Source organism: Rhinolophus sinicus, chromosome 8, assembly GCF_057876585.1.
Source record: "Rhinolophus sinicus isolate RSI-liver-muscle chromosome 8, RSI-T2T, whole genome shotgun sequence".
In the NCBI taxonomy this organism is placed as follows: Eukaryota; Metazoa; Chordata; class Mammalia; order Chiroptera; family Rhinolophidae; genus Rhinolophus; species Rhinolophus sinicus.
Genome location: NC_142508.1, coordinates 52,500,393 through 52,515,053, shown reverse-complemented (window position 1 = coordinate 52,515,053; position 14,661 = coordinate 52,500,393). Strand labels below are relative to the sequence as shown.

At 45.5% G+C, this 14,661-nt stretch overlaps 1 protein-coding gene across 1 annotated transcript in view; it reads right to left on the bottom strand.

Annotated features, from left to right (window-relative positions):
* ZDHHC7 (zDHHC palmitoyltransferase 7) overlaps window positions 1-14,661 on the bottom strand; it is a 29,182-nt gene extending 14,521 nt beyond the window's left edge. The window contains exons 1-2 of the mRNA XM_019747114.3: window positions 14,399-14,661; window positions 858-943 (exon numbers count right to left, since the gene is read on the bottom strand). The gene's annotated coding sequence lies outside the window, so the exon portion shown is untranslated. The remainder of the gene's footprint in view (window positions 1-857; window positions 944-14,398) is intronic.

The following is a 14,661-nucleotide window of genomic DNA, read 5'->3' as shown; positions in this document are numbered from 1 at the left end:
TCGTAACATCCACTAGAAGACAAAGGGAAAACCATCTGACACCCAGAAGTCTATTTTCAAGAAAGCCATCAGCGGACACGGCAAGGTTAGGCTGGACGGACGCATTCGAATTCTGTCATAAACTGCACGAGCGTTCCGCTGAGTCACTGTATTTACACTTCATTAATGCAACAGGAAGGGAGGGGAGGAAATGAAGAAACAATTCCTTTACTCTGTACTGATATAAAAATACTGGGAACACGAGAGCCATGGCACGGCAATATGCAAAGCAATATTAAAAAGGACACACCCGTTAGGGTAGGGCTGCAGTCTTATTCTTCACTGAATAACAAAATCGCTATCGATTTAATACTCCTGTAGATCATTTCCGGGAGAAACCCGAAAGCGCTATGCATTGACCGCGGGCCAAGCAGATGTCATATCATCATTTTCCTACTTGAGTGACCAATTTACTGAGATCTTTGTCTGCACTCCTGTACCTAAGCTGTCTGTCCTCATGTGAAACAAAGCCCCGTTTCCCAGAACATGAAAAGCTGCACTGCAGACCTCCACTATTTAAGGTGACAACCACACAAGCAAAACCTTGCCATTACACTTACACTTGACATTCACCTCATCTTGTAACACTTGCTAACTAACTTCTCAGGTCACTTCCTGGACACCCCCCCCTCCGGAGATACAGCGTCCCTGTAGGACAGGCAGGAAGCGAACCAATGACAAAAGGTGGAGAGAAAGACTTCCCTGTGGCTGCTGGCCTCTTGTACTGTCCATCTTGCCTTCTCAATAGTATAGCATTAGTGTCAGCTGTCAGAAAGGAAGCAGTGATTTTACTCCTCAATAAAGAACCACACTCTTACCTCACAACTGATTTCGAAACATTACTTGAACATTTTGCGCCTTTTCTTCAGGATCTTAAGGTGCATGCTGTCCTATGTGATAGGATCTGAAAGACAAGAAAATCTGATTAGAAAAGTTTCTTATTTTATAATTTCTTAGGGTATGATTAATTTTTGGAGCGTATATAACCAGCGTAACATTTTACACATAAAGTTCTGTTATTGAGAACTACCCTTTTTTTTTTTTTTTTGAGAACTCCCCGTAACTATAAATCATTACTCCCCTAAGGTTTCATTGCTAGTAAATTGACCGGCGATCCTGAGAATTAAGTCATTTATTTTAAGTCTGTCCATTTTGTCCTCCTGCTATTTTAGCCACAGTATTAAATATAAATCTTTACGCCAAAATCTCTTGAGAAAGACCCCAGGGGATAATCCAGACCAAATCGGACCAGCCTGCATTTCAATAGTCAACAACTGTTTTACTAGCCAAAGCAAAGGAATTACAGAAAAGAGGGAGAGAGTGAGAAAAAGAGATGCGAGATGCTGGAGGGAGGGGCTGAGTCACAGAAAGGAACATGGTGGGAGTTGCGTGAGGGCCACCTACTGAATGAAGGCACTCCCAGTTCTCATCTCCTACTTGGCAGGCGGGTGAACGGACACAGGCTCTCTAGAAGCACTCATCGAGACTGAGAGAAAAGGCCTAAAGATACCGAGAGGCAGGGGAACGCTCACAAAGAGGTCAGATTCACTGCCACATTTTCCTAAGACGAGGGCAACCAGAGGACTCCCTACCATGGACACAGAGGCCCCGTGCGCTCGGCACATCTCATTGTTACATAGGAATGAACAGCCAACAGTCAGGTGTTTTGAAGAAAGCCCAAAACAGGTCTCTTGAAAGACAAGAGACCATAAAAGAAAGGGAGGGAAAGGGATTCAGAGCAAGCACGATGTACAGAGACGAAAACTTAAGCAAAAACAAGAAATTGTATCTGTGAAACAAAAAGAGGAACATTATGAGCACTTCCTAGTTATTGAAAAATAAAAATATGATGGAAGAATTTTGAAATCTTAAAAATAGGAATAGACCAGAGAGTGGGGAAATCTCCCAGAAAGGAGAACTAAAAGTCAAAGAGAAAGCCCTTAGGAGAGAAAATAAAATAAGATTAGAGGACCCGTCCAGGAGGTCCATCTTGTAAACAGGAGGTCTGGCAGAGGCGGCCGCCAAACAAATATCCTTCCTACACAGCTTGGCTTCCATTCTATTGCCTGGTCATGCACCTTATAGCCTGTCCATTCTGCTTTTATCCAATATCCTTCCAATACATTATTTTTCTGCTTAAGCAAACCCTCAGGTGGTGTCTGTTTGTTTTCTGATGTTTTTTCCTTTTTTAAATTTATTGGGGTAACATTGGTTAATAACATATAAATATCAGGTGTACAATTCTACAATACATTATCTGTATGTTGCATTGTGTGTTCACCACCCAAAGTCTAGACTACCTTCCGTCACCATATATCATGTTTCCCCCAAAATAAGACCAAGCTGGACAATCAGGTCTAATGCGTCTTTTGGAGCAAAAATTAACATAAGACCCGGTCTTATAATATATTATGTTAGATAAGACCGGGTCTTATATTGTTTTGCTCCAAAAGACGCATTAGAGCTGATTGTCCAGCTACATTTTATTTTCGGGGAAACAGTATTTGACCCCCTTTACCCTTTTCATCATCCCGCCAACCTCCTGAGTTTGTTTCTTGCTTTTTGTTTTATATCCTACGAGTGAAATCATAAGGTTCTTATGCTTTTCTGACTTATTTCACTTTAGAACATGATTTTTCTCAAGATCCATCCATGTTGTTGCAAATGGCCATTTCATCTTCTTTATGGCTGCGTAACATTCCATCACCTATGGGCACCACATCTTCTTCATCCAATCATCTGTTGAAGGACACTCAGGTTGTTGCCATGTCTTGACTATTGCGAACAATGCTGCAATGAACATAGGGGTACCTATATCTTTACAAATAAGTGTTTTCAATTTTTTCCCAAAAGAGGGATTGTGGGTTGGTATGGTAACTCTATTCTTAACTTTTTGAGGAACCTCCATACTGTTGCCCATCGCGGCTGTACTAATTTATATTCCCACCAGCAGTGTAGGAGGGTTCCTTCTTCTCCACGGCCTCCCCAACACTTATCTGTCTTATTCACAGTCGCCATTCTAACAAGTGTGAGGTGGTATCTCATTGCGGTTTTGATTTGCATTTTTCTTATAGCAAGTGAAGTTGAGCGTCTTTTCATTATGTCTGTTGGCTGTTTGTACGTCTTCTTGGGAGAAGTGTCTGTTCCGGTCCTCTGCCCATTCTTTAATTAGAAACAATCCAATTAAAATATAGTGTCTGTTTTCTGACACCAGGACCCCTACCTTGAACACCAGAAGGCTGGCATGGAAGAGGGTGAAGAGATAGGGGAGGGCATGGTTCCCCAGCCTCTGCCACCAAACAGATTTTGGTGCTCCTCTCAGTAACCCAGAAGCTTCCCGGTGTTTCCTGTTTCCTGTCTGCCGCACGTCCACTCTGCGCCAGGCTCTGCTGTCAGCCTCCCCTGCCCACACCATCCACTGCAAGTCTCGCAGGACTGGTTCTCCCTCCGCACTCAGCGGGACAGCCTCCCGCCCCCACCCCACCCCCCCGCCTCCCCACCACGCCCCACACACACAACCCTAATGTATTAGGTTGGTGCAAAAGTAAGTGCAGTTGAAAAGGTTAAAAATAATTGCAAACACCACAATGACTTTCACACCAACCTAATATTTCCAGCTCTGAGGTCCTTCTGAACTTGATAATAACAATGTGGAATGCCAAGTTGTTTAAACAAATGGTGGTGACTTTCTAAACATGGTACTTATAGATAGTAATTTTATTCAAATAGCTATGCAATAGCCAACAACTTTAAATGCCAAATAATATTTTGAACTAATAATGCCTAATTATGCCTTAATATTTTCAATGTTCTATTCACATTCATTTTGAATATTTTCAAAATGAGCTTATGTTACCAATGCTTTAGAATAAAACTGGCTTTGCAAAATACAAGACTGCCAATAACAGGCACTGGGTTTACAGCAGACTCTCTACAATGAGACCAAATTCCCATTACTTTTATAAATTTAAAAAAGTAGCCAACACAGGAACGACTTCGGAAAGCAGTCGGGCACTTTCTCAACGTTAAACACACACCTACCCTATGCAGTTCCACTTCTAGGTATTTACACAAGAAAAAATGAGTATGAGCACAACACACGTCCGAAACTGGTCACAGCAGCTTTATTCATAATATTCCAGAAACAACCCAAATACCCATCCCCAGGAGATACACAAACAAACTATGATATATTCATATCATGGTATACTTCTTAGCACAAAATAATTACTGCTACATGCAACGACATGGATAACAGCAAAGAGAAGGAAACCAGACGGAGGAGATGTACAGTGTGCGTCCATCTATATGGCCCAGTAAACCAGGCAAAACTACTTTATTGTGAAAGAGACAGGACAGGGGTTTGAGCCCAGGGGGGGAAGGAGTGAGAAGACCCCAGGGTAACTTTCTGAATTGATGGAAATGCCCTGTATCCGGATAGGGAAGTAGGCTACACGGGCATACGCATTTGTTAAAATAAAATTCAATGAGCTGTTAAGAAAAAAATCCAAAACAATGAACTACACACTTAAAAGTATTCATGTTATTATATATCAATTATGCCTAAAAAAAAACAACAAAAAATGAAGAGGAAAATAACCAGTGCAGGTCCATGTGGCAGGTGTGAACGGGTGGGTTGCCCAACAGCTTTCTTCCTAGAGGAGATGCATTCAGGAGTCAAGACCCTGCCTCAGATTTACGTTTCACTGTATCTTTGGTTAAGCTTCTTTCTTAATCTCTTCCCCTCACCTTTTTCCTTCACTTATAAACAGAAAATGTATTTCTCATAAACAAACTGAAAACAAGTAAGTAAACGAAAGATACCTGTATTCTGTGGTGATCAGTTACTACAAAAAAAAAATCAAGATACAATGATTTCACTATGGCAACAAAAAAGGAAGTCTGCCCTAGAGTCTGGTATTCGTGTTTATATTCAAGTGCTGTTGAAACTCATCCTTGTTTTACTGTTCATACACCCACTGATGACCTATAAAACACAGAAACAAGCAAGCCCCTGCTTCAGGCACAGAAGCAGCATATGCAGCAAACACCAGCCGTGAGAGATCCATTGAATTCAAACCTGGGGCTCTCCAGGCCCCCTCCTCTACAGCAACCACAGACAGGAGCTGTGCCCACAGGGGCTCACAGAGCAGCAGAGGTGGGAATCAGCCTTGTAAATAACGTGCTAAGTGTTATCCCCAAATTAGAAGCAGGGCGTGATGAGAGAGAGAGAGATGACAGAGCTTCAGTAAAGAAGAAAGCCTAGTGGGCCCTGATGACCAAGATGTGGAAGAAGGAGAGAACAGTGTGAGAAGGTACATACCCCGGGAGGGGAATACAATGCACCTAAGGGCGCCCCACGCAGGGCTAAGTTGGGTGGGGGAAAGAGAGGGGAAATGGAACCCAAGGACAGATTGGGGTCCAAAGCACTCTGAATGCAAAGCTAAGGAGTCTGGATTCTGCTGGAATGGGAAGCACCAGAACTTAAGTAAACGGACAGATGCTTTAAAAAAGACAACTGACAACAAAGTGAGAGTAGGCTGAAAGGAGGAAGACAGGCAACCAGAAGGCTGCTGCGGTGACCCAGAGCAGAAGTGATTCAGGCCAAGGCCAGAGGGGAGCAGGGGCCTGAAGGGGGCTGCCTGAGAGGCTGTCACAGCAAGAAAAGGCACAGCAGTGACCAATAAGATGGAGCAGACGGGACAGAGTACAGGAGAGTAAAAGGGACTCGGGCATGACTGCCCCGGCTGACTCATAGAACGTGGGAGCTGCAGACTTGGGGAGAAAGCACCCAGACTGGGGCGCAGGGACTCTGAGGTACCTACAGAAGAGACTAGCAGACAATTAGTCTCTGACCTCCTCCAGCCCCCTCCCTAGACCTACGAAATGAGACCAGCACAGAGGAAACGGATGAAGTGGGAATGGATGTGATCACCCAGAAGGCCAGAGTGTGAGGCTGGACCCCTGGGGAACACAGGCGTGAAAGCGGAGAAAGAGGTAAGAAGAGCCGGGAATGGAAGCTAAGGGCAGGAAGGAAGCTGGGAGCAGTCAGCACACCACACAGGGAGCCAGGAGAGGCGAGGCAGGCTCAGTTTCAGTAAATTGCCAAAAGCTTGGGGACTCGGTGGTGAGAAAATTAAAGAAGCAATTTAAAAAAAAAAAAAAAAAAAATGCAATTAAATGAAGGACATGTGCAGCCTAAAGGAAAAGTGGAGGAAAAACATTTTTTTATTTTCCCTTCTCATGTATCATTTCACTTAAATTGAGATAATCTTCAAGAAGTACTTGGTCTCCCCATTTTACAGCTGAACCACTTTGGACCCACAGGGTTTAAGGACCCACCCAAAGTCACAGTTAGTCCCTGGGACTCCACGAGAATCCCACCATGTTTCATCTTGGCCTGACCACGCCACACTATAAATAAAAGGCCTGGGGATGGGGGCCGGTTAGCTCAGTCGGTTACAGTGCGGTGCTCTTAACAACAAGGTTGCCGGTTCGATCCCCACATGGGCCACTATGAGCTGCGCCCTCCACAACTAGATTGAAACAACGACTTGACTTGGAGCTGATGGGTCCTGGAAAAACACACTTAAATGAATTTTTTTAAAGTTTTAGAAAAATAATAAAAACAAGCCTAGGACAGCCCCAAAAGTGACTGAATGTAAAGAGCATGAAGAATATAAACCTAGGTAAGCCAATCAGGCTCTCGGGCTAAGAGAATATAAACCAAGAGGCCCTGCCATGCTTGCTCTCATTTCTTTTTTATTTCTAATTTTGTACTTATGTGAACTTTTCCTGCAAAAGCAATATAGGCTCACTTTTTTCTGTTTTTAAAGAATGAGGGTCCAAGTTTCCAGACTCAGGGGAAAGACGGCTAACAGAGCGCATGACCCTTCTTCCCTGGACTGGAGGAAGGGGAGGTGGGGGAGGGGACAGTGGCTACAGAGAAGAAGCACTGGCGCTAAAGAGGTTCACACTCCCTAACACTGTTTTCTGAGCGAAGAGTACGGAGGGGGCTGTGGGTGGCAAAGTGGAGGAAAGCTTAATAGCTCCTAAGACTAGAAAAAAGACGCCGGGGCAGGGAGCGGGCAGCCAAGAAAGGACCGAAACCCAACACTGTGGGTGCAGACAGTGCTGATAACCTCTGGTTCCTAATAAAGCGATGGGAACAGCCAGCCCTTTTATGCAAAGTCCAGCCCAGCGCTACAGATGCTGACTGGGGTGGACATTAGCAAAGGTGATGATAGAACAGCAGGGTGTCAAAGGCAAGACTTGGGATGAAATGATTAACCAGTGTTAAGATGAAGGGGGGGGGGGGGGCCTGATAAGCCAGGAACAGGAAACATCAAGGAACTGGAGAGGGAAACATCAAGGTGAGACTGAGAATCAGGTTTGGAGGAAGTGACAAGGTAGCCAGGTGGCCTGAGGCAGGGTCACCAGGGGGAATTTTCAGAATTCGGAGGAGGTACCACTCAGCCGAAGGCTCAGATCTCATGCAAACAGGTTGCTACACAGGAGGGGAGTGAAGGGAGCATGTCAAGCATTAATGTCGCAGGTGTATCAACTACATGAATGATAGTGAACCGGATGGGGCCTGAGTCAGGGTAGGTTATCACCAAAGAGCCAGAATTCTCACTGACCTTGGTAAACGAACGGAGCATTCAGACAATCTACTGCAGTGTATTTACTGCAATTATGTTCTTAAATGTTCTTTCCAGCAGTTTACAATCATGAAAGATTTAGTTTGTGCTTTCAAAACCAACCAATAATGGATGCCACATGAAACCACTATTTTCTTCTCAAATTACTGACTCTGAAGAACACAATATAACCTTTAAGGAAAAAAAAAACCAACAGAATATTAAGTGAACTAAAGCCAAGTCTCAATAATATGCGGGCACATTATCCTTAACGTGAACAGTCAACTTATTTAACCTTTCTACAAAGATCTTTTACACTAAAATCCTCAGTCACTCAAAAATAGCACTCGGACACCGCAGATCAAAAGGATGGAAACGCACCAAGAAGCCATGGGACTAGAAGAGGAAAGTCAGTCTCCTGAGTGGGGGTGGGGTGGAGCCAACACTGAGTTTCTTTCTTTTCTCACCAGCCATATGTCAGTCTCTTACTAGGTCTTTCTCCTCCATAGACACCTAAATGTTGGGAGTGCCCAGGCTCCGTCCTGGGTTTTCCCCTTTCTCTAGATGCTCTCTAAATGGTCTCATAGGATCCCAGTCCCATGTCGTTTAAACTATGTCCATCTCGGGGGTGGCCGGTTAGCTCAGTTGGTTAGAGCGTGGTGCTAACAGCACCAAGGTTGCCGGTTCGATTGCTGTGTATGGGCCACTGTGAGTTGTGTGCCCGTTAAAAAAAAAAAAAAAAAAAGTGCATCTGGGAAACTCCCAAGCTAATAATGTATCATTGAGTATATCCAACTGGCTTCTCAACAACTCCACTCCACTGTAGGAAGGTCAAAGCTGAAACACTACCCACCCACCCACCACACTGTTACGACCCCACTCTTCCCGTCTCGACAAACAGCACCACCACCTAGTTGCCAAGGTCAAAACTCACCCTTCACGAGTTTGATCATCCTTCCAGGACTCATCCCTCATCTAACGCTTTCCCCCACTTCCACATCTAACCCATCAGCAAGTTCTGTGGGCTCTTCCACCAAAGCCGACCCAAATCGGACGCTCTCTTCTACCTCCTCACCCAGCTAGATCAAGGCACGTGAGCCCTCACCTGGGCAGGACTCAGACCACCTACCCAGTGCTGTTTCTACACTCACCCTGCCATCCATTCCCCATGCAGCACCCAGAGTATGTTTTTACGGCTAGAAATCAGACGGAGCCAGTCCCTCACTTAAAACGATCCGATGACTGCCTCTGCATTTAGAATACAAACCAAAGGCTTCCCCGTGGCCTATAAAATCCTACCCATCTTGAAGCCTGCTGACCTCACATCTCACCATCCTCCCTTGCTGGCTGTCTTGTTCCTTTGTCCTCACCTCAACAGAATGTTCCTCATGCCCAGCACGCCCCTGGCGCACTACACGCTCTGCAAATATTTGTTGAGTGAATGAGTGAGAGCATCAGGGAGTGTGCTTGAGGAAGACCAGAAAAAGCAGGCAATAAGCCCACGGCCACATGAAAGGAATATGAAAGAGGATCAAAGTGGGAGGCCTGGCAGGGGGGTGGATCACAAGCTCAGGGACCCTTGGAGAAAAAGAGTAGGGGAGAAATGTGGAAGGGTTAAGGGGAGAGGGAGAAGGGAAGAGAGGGAGAAGGGGAGGAGGAGAGAAACCCACACTCGTAGGGCTTTTTATGGGAAAGTCTCAATTTCAGGTGTGTCACCTGGAGCACCGAAGGTGTGTTCACACACACACCAAAGGTTTCATTTTATCCCTGTACTAGAGCCACAGCCTGACTCTGAATGTCAAATGGAGCCGTGACTTTTAAACAGACAAACATGGTTAGTAAATCTTCAAGAATCCTAAATCTAGAAGAAAAAAAAAAGAGCCCCAGAGTTACAAACCTCTTTAACCGTCCTGTCCTAGGGAATAGCTGAACCTGAAGATTGATGAATCCCAACCTCTTTCCACATTTTCCTAAATAGGGCTTCCTTGTTTAATATGAAGTGAATTTTTATAACATTAGACTCACCCAAATCCGAAACACCATGAACACTTGACATGCCAATAGATTTAACTCTGAGCTGCAAGTTAATGACAGTGTAAAATATTAGAGGTGAAAAGCAAGGCCAATTACCCAATAGCTACTGTGTGTCAGGAGTTTTCTATACATTATCACAGTTACTCCTGCCACCACCCTAAAAGCTAGGCACTATTATTAGCTCACTTTGGGGATGAGGAAACTGAGCCTTAGAGCTGAAGTAACTGGCCCAAGTTCACAGCCAGTAAAGGGTGGAGTCAGGACTGTTTTGACTCCAAAGCCCATGTTCGTCCATTCAATTATCTCCCACAGCACTTGGTTTTAGAAAATGCATTCTGTAATGAATACATTGCATTCGGGAAACATGGAACTTTAAGAATTCAAAACATTTCAACAAAGAAATGACTGTAAAAGACTGTCTCAAGAGAAACTGGAAATTTCTCTCTTCTGACTGCCCCCTGCTTACTGGGTGCAGCAAGTGAGCTGCACCATTTCCCAGAAGGCACCAAACCACCAGCTTAAGAGAACTGGCCTCTCCTTCCATTGGTTGACAACACTCCTCACACCACCCGTATTTATTAGGCACCTTTTAACCTCTAGGCACACAATGCCTCCTCCTCCCTCATTCCTCCATGCTGAGGACAGACACTTCCCACCGACAGCTCTGATTCTTCCCTTCTCACCTTTCCCACAACCCACACGTAGGCACCTCACCTCTGGCCTGAACCTGTGCAGAATCCTAACCTCAGAGTGTCGCCAGGTTTCAAACACCCTCTATGTGGCTGCAGGAGTTACGGTCAAAATCACACGTGGGTCACAAACTCGATCTGGTCCCAAACCTTGGGACCACGGCCTTCCAGGCGCCACTGAGTCGGCTCTCCCGACCTCTCCGGACTCAGTTTCCAGCACTCGCTTCCACACAGCGCTCACTCTGGCTCCCCCTGCCATGCCCTTTCATCCTCTGTGCTTTTGTTCCTGCTGTTCCCTCCAATCAGAAGACTCTCTCTCTCTGCCTGGGCAAATTAGTCATTAATCTAACATTTACCAAGCACCCACCACGTACCAGGCGCTGTCAGATAACATACGTGTTTGAAAACTAGGAGATGCTGTACCAGAACAAGGCATTATCTTGGCCCGGTAAGGAGTCTGGATTTTATGAGACAATGCGAGTTTACTGAAGGTTTTTTGAGAATAGAATGAAGTATAAGCAAGGCTAAGATTAGCAAGACATGAACATGGCTGTAGGAAGAGACAAAGAGTCAGTAAAAGAGAAGAAAATCAAAGGGGCAAGTGAGAGTAAATGACTAAATGCGTGTCCCACAACAGGAAGACCAAAGGACACGTACCGGTTAGCATTGGGAAAGAGGGATTCTCTCTTCCTCAGAGGCAAGGGGAAGAAAAAGACTGATGGATATTCAGATTTGATACCTAGAAAGGAATCACAGTTAAAAGAACTCTCCCAGTGGTCTCTGTCTCCTCCATGATCTAGATGGGTGAGTCATGTGTCAATGGTAAAGCAAGAGAAAAGTGTCATTTTAAGGATGGGACCATGAGAAAAGGAAGGATGCTGTGTAGTAAAGAATTCAACCTTGCCCCAAAGGAGGTCTGGCCTTTGTCCTTGGCTGACAATGATTTAGGGTGGGGGCTGGCCACACCAGAGAGACTAACGGTTGGATTTAAGGTGGGCGTTTGGGTCACACACTAAGAACTGACCGGGAACCTGAGATCAACGATGTGAGCAATTAATCAGTCACACCTATGTAACGGAACCCCAATAAAGACTGAACACCAAGGCTCAGAGGAGCTTCCCTGGTTGGCAATACCCTATGCATACTGTCTCATAGGAATGCTGGGAAAGTAATATGTTCTGACTCCACGGGGAGAGGACAACGGAAGCCCCACCTCTGATACTTCCCCGGACTCTGTCCTTCGAACCTCTTCCCTTAGTTGATTTCAGTCTGTATCCTTTACCTGTAATAAACCATAACTGTGAGTATAACAGCTTTCAGTGAGTTCTGTGAGTCCTTCTAACTACTACTCAAATATAAGGTGGTTTGGGAAACCCCCAAACTTGTAGCTGGTGTCACAAGTGAAGGTGGTCTTGTGGCGACTGTTCTCTGTAAAATTGTGGTTGACTCACTTTCACAGTTAGCCTACACGCTCAGGTGCTACAGCTGAAGGGTCACGCGGCAAGTTGTTAATTAACACTGACCCTGGACATTGGTTTTGGGGAGAAGAGGGAGTGTGAATGAGTGTTGATGCTTTATGCTCTGCTCTATTTAAACTTTTTACAAAATAAGCATGTATTGCTTTTATAATGAAAACATTCCTTGTAAGAAACGTGCTTCAAGAAAACGATCTCGTAGAGCTGTTCCGCATGGACTGGAGCGGGAAGTTCTGGAATCATCAGGAAAACTACTTCTCAATTCATCCCAAATGGTAACTTTGTATGTGAACTTATTTCTAGTCCCATTTCCTCCAATTAACAAAGACTATATTACATAGATCACCAAGGAGTCCAAGCCTGCAGGGACAATTTCAGAAGAATGTAAAAGTATATCCACACTTTCGACTGAATCAAGACTGGTCTCACATCGAGTTCCTTTCACTACGGCCTCACTGAGAGGGCCATTCTCTCCATGCTAATACAGTCCCGTGCTGCATAATGATGATTCAGTCAACAACGGACTGCATATACGTCAGTCTCATAAGATTCAAATGGAGCTGAAAAGGTTCTATTGCCTAGTGAATCGTAGAGCATGTCATGCATGACTCATGTGTTTGTGGCAAGGCTGGTGTAAACAAACCCGTGCTGCCTGCCAGTCATATAAATTATAGCACATACTACAATTTGTACTGTACATAATACTTGATAATAAACGACTATGTTACTGGTTTATGTATTTACCACACTGTACTTTTTATTGTTAAGAGTATGTTCGTGCTACTTATAAAAACAAGTTTGCTGTAAAACAGCATGCTGTGTTACCCTGGCAGCAGCCTCAGACATCTCGTGTTTACCCCATCTCTTGATTGCATCCTTTTCTCTTGTGCTTGCTTTAATCTTGTGTTATTTTGTAGAGTCGCATGCTGTACAGATTTATAGCCTGGGAGCAAAGGGCTACACCATCTAGCCTAGGTGTGTGGCAGGACAGGCCATCTCGGTTTGTGTAAGGACACTATATGACGTTCACAGTGACATCGCCTAACGACACACTTCTCAGAACATATCCCTATTGTTAAGTGGCATGTGACTGCCCTTGTCCTTTCTAGAAGAGGATTTCTGCTTTTATACTGCATTCATTAGCATGGCTATAAAGTTCCAATTCACTCGTTGTAATTTGAGGCAGGCTCTGAGTCACTGGGAACGGAACACTTCCGTATACATTTTTACCCACTTTACCTTGGTATGAGACATTTGCAGAAAGAGTTCCAATTGTTTTATGAATTCGTTAGGAAATTCTCTCTTCAGATGGTCTTGTTCTCCTCTACCTCGCAACTCAAAAGTCGACGTGAATCTACCGGTCTAACTCCAAAAGTACATAATCCAAACAACTTCAATAAAATCGAACCCTTCCATTTTGCCAATGTTCAAGAAATGCAATTTATCACGTGTGTCCCATTCCATGTTTCAAATATCCTGAGAGCCATTCACTTCAACCAAGTTGTAACTTCCTAACACGTCAAATTTAACAGGGTGACTTTTTAAAAGGTGACTTTAGGGAAGCAAAAGTTGTGAGACAGTATCAAAGAAATTAAATGCATCATCTATGAGGTGAAGAGTTTAGGAAGAGAAATATACTGAGCGAGATTTCTAGACCATCTAAGGCAGTAAAAGTAAAATACATACATATATGTGGATTAAATACATACACCAAGCACATTACAAATGTAACACTGTAGCATCAATGTGGAAAGCACTGTATACAACCTGGACAGCAAAAGAAGCCAGGCGTCTGCATCAACAGTTGTCCTTACACTCCAATGTAACTACCATGATAAACCGGTGGCTCCTAAGTGAATAGTGTCCATCTAACAGCAGAAAGAGACTCAGTTCCAGCAGCAATGGCTCCTCAGGAGAGATGAGCCTTGGCTGCACTAAGAACAGATGCAGACATTGATGGCCCTGAAGGGCTGACCTGATTGTCCCAGATGCCCCGGCGGGAAACCCCTCCAAAGATCAGTGACAGGGGTAAGGGAAGATAATGAGAACGATGCGCAAAGCAGGAGAAAAGTAAAAATAAAACTTAAGGAAGGGAAGAACAAGAGCGTTCAAGAAGCCACGGACGATGTGGGAGAAAGGCCATTGTAATGTGTGCCTATCATTAACTCTTTATAGCTTACAGAACGGTTTATAGCCCTCTGTCTTCCAGCCCTGAGAACAACCCGGTTATTAGAGAAGAAAACCCTGGCTCGGGGAGCTGTCATGCCCAAGGTCAAGCAGAAAGCTGGGGCTGCAATTCGGGCCCTATCCAGAAAGATCAACTAAGGAGTGACAAGGAGACACCTGCGGAAGTCAAGTGCAGGCACAGAAGTGCCCCCGAGGAATCTGGGAAGGTCGCAGATACGCGGCGGGGTGAAGGTCAGGGAGCAGGGGGCAGGGGCCTGGGAGTGGCCGGGAGACCTGGGAGTGAGCAGCCAGCCGGCCCGGCCCGGCCCAACCCAGCCCAGCCAGCCGCACTCACCCGAGGCCCGGGCGGGGTCGCCCCGCGCTGCGGCTCCTCCTGACCTGTGGCGGCGGCGGCGGCGACTGCAGCAGCCGAGCCAGGGACGCATCATGCGGCCGCGCTCACGGCCGGCCCGTCGCAGGCCCCATGGCTCGGCTCGGGTCGGTCCCGCCGGGCCGATCACAGGGAGGCGGCGGCAAAGCACACGCGAGAGCCCGGAGCCCTGCCTGGAGAGCAGGCGGTGCGACCCCCGGAAGTTAACCCCGCGAGGTCAGCGGCGC